The following is a 2500-nucleotide window of genomic DNA, read 5'->3' on the forward strand; positions in this document are numbered from 1 at the left end:
CTAGTAACACTAGCAACCACTGTATATTACCTATACATAACTATGACTACTACTACTACTACTGCTAAAAGTGCTACAACTACTACTGCTGATACTACTACTTCCACTTTTGCTATCACTTGTACTATTGCCCTATACCGCTGCCACCTGTGCTACTACTGCTAACTGCTATTATCAGTGTTATTTCTGCTAATACTGCTGCTGCTACAACTACTACACATACTATTTCAACTACTTACACTACATCAGATACTAATTGTCTGTCTAAATAACCCGTCTAACTAACTGACCTGTTCAGCTTGTATGTATACATGTATACATGCAGTAATACATGTATACATGTATGTATACATGTATTACTGCATTCTTAAACTTCCAGCTGCTTGCAGCAAACCCACACAGCTTCTCCAGGAACTGTTTTTACTCAGTTTTCTCTATTTTCACAGATCAAGCGCTGTGACTTGGCGCAGCGATCATGGGGCGCGCAGGTTGTTTCCCGCCTGCAGCTGTTTTGGTGTTTTGGTGACTTGTCATGAAGTGGGAGGAGCAGCGCAGCAGGGGGCGTGTCAGTAACCATCCAGCAGCACAGTGCAGTTTGTGTGTCGAGGCTGACCAGGATTTGCACTTGCGCCGCCCGTCTGCTCAGACCAGGGTAATGGCGCATGGCGCATGTTATAAACCATTTTTTCTTATTTTCTCTTTTGATATCTCTACCCAGAGCCCCCCTCCCTCCTCCCCCTCCTCCTCCTCCCTCTCCCCCTCCCTCCTCCTCCTCCTCTTCCAGCTCATTATTTCTCCTCACCTCCACACTGTGCTTGTCCTGAAAGACAGAAACACAAAGAACAAAACTCATTTTAATAATTTTTTATATTTTCAATACGTGATCTGAGATTTAGATATATCGTCTCATCACTAACGACTATTGACGAGTCTGCAGGTTTTCCTTCAACCAAACAGTAATAACTAGCAGCAGCTGTCTCACTGGTCAGTTGAAGGTGTTTCAGTGAAACCAGCTGCTAGTGTTTGGTTGGACTGAAAACCTGCAGACTGTTCCCCGCTCCAGCAGCCGCTGCAGGTTTCAACTGAACAGTAACCAGCTGTCTCACCTTCTCCTGCAGACGCTCCAACATGGCGGCCAGATGCGCCTGGCGTTTCTCCTTGTTGGCCTCCATGCGAAGCTCCAGACGCTCCTTGGCCAGAACGGATGAAGTTGTTGTGTTCGTCCAGAGCTTTCTGAGCCACTTCACGCTCATGTTCTCTCTTCTCCGCCAAGTGCTTCAGAAGCTCCGCCTCCTGACACTGGAGGGACAGAGAGAGAGAGAGAGAGAGAGATGAGAGAGAGTGAGAGAGAGACAGTTGTACTATATCTTCAGTGTTTCCCACACACAGGTTTATTTGTGGCGCACCGGCACAATATCGACACGGACCAGCACAATATCAAAAGTTGGTCAGTACAGAAATTGATGTAAAGTGATCTGTAGCGTTTTGTTCTGTCACACCTCTGACCCCTGACCTCTTCACCTTCCTCCTTTCCTGCGCGGCGTCCAGTTTCCTCTGGATCTCCTCCAGCGACGGCTCGCGGCGGGGGGGCGTGGTCGCCCGCAGCTCCGGCCCGCCGTCGAAGGACGGAGGCTTCAGGATGACTTCGAACCGCCTGGCCGCTCGCTCCGCTTGTTCAGCTCTATCACCTCCATGTCTCTGATGATGCACAGGTTCAGATCCACCACTCCTGAACACAGCAGGGGGAGGGTACTGTAGTACTGCTGCTGCAGTCATGTAGTACTGCTGCAGCCATGTAGTACTGCTACTGCAGTCATGTAGTACTGCTGCAGTCATGTAGTACTGCTGCAGTCATGTAGTACTGCTGCTGCAGTCATGTAGTACTGCTGCAGCCATGTAGTACTGCTACTGCAGTCATGTAGTACTGCTACTGCAGTCATGTAGTACTGCTGCAGCCATGTAGTACTGCTACTGCAGTCATGTAGTACTGCTACTGCAGTCATGTAGTACTGCTGCAGCCATGTAGTACTGCTGCTGCAGTCATGTAGTACTGCTGCAGCCATGTAGTACTGCTACTGCAGTCATGTAGTACTGCTGCAGCCATGTAGTACTGCTACTGCAGTCATGTAGTACTGCTGCAGCCATGTAGTACTGCTACTGCAGTCATGTAGTACTGCTGCTGCAGTCATGTAGTACTGCTACTGCAGTCATGTAGTACTGCTGCAGTCATGTAGTACTGCTGCAGCAGTGTCTGCTGCAGTCATGTAGTACTGCTACTGCAGTCATGTAGTACCTGCTACTGCAGTCATGTAGTACTGCTGCAGTCATGTAGTACTGCTACTGCAGTCATGTAGTACTGCTGCAGTCATGTAGTACTGCTACTGCAGTCATGTAGTACTGCTGCAGTCATGTAGTGGCTGCAGCTAAATCCAAAACATGTCGTGTCTTGTCATGTCTTGTCATGTCTTGTCATGTCATGTCATGTCTTGTCATGTCATGT

The 2500-nt window shown here is 48.5% G+C and overlaps 1 pseudogene; it reads right to left on the reverse strand.

The window, feature by feature from the left end:
* Positions 1–2500, reverse strand: part of LOC139913152 (stathmin-4-like) — a 6242-nt pseudogene that overhangs the window by 3003 nt on the left and 739 nt on the right.

The sequence above is a fragment of the Centroberyx gerrardi genome, unplaced genomic scaffold, assembly GCF_048128805.1.
Source record: "Centroberyx gerrardi isolate f3 unplaced genomic scaffold, fCenGer3.hap1.cur.20231027 Scaffold_50, whole genome shotgun sequence".
NCBI classification, from domain to species: domain Eukaryota; kingdom Metazoa; phylum Chordata; class Actinopteri; order Beryciformes; family Berycidae; genus Centroberyx; species Centroberyx gerrardi.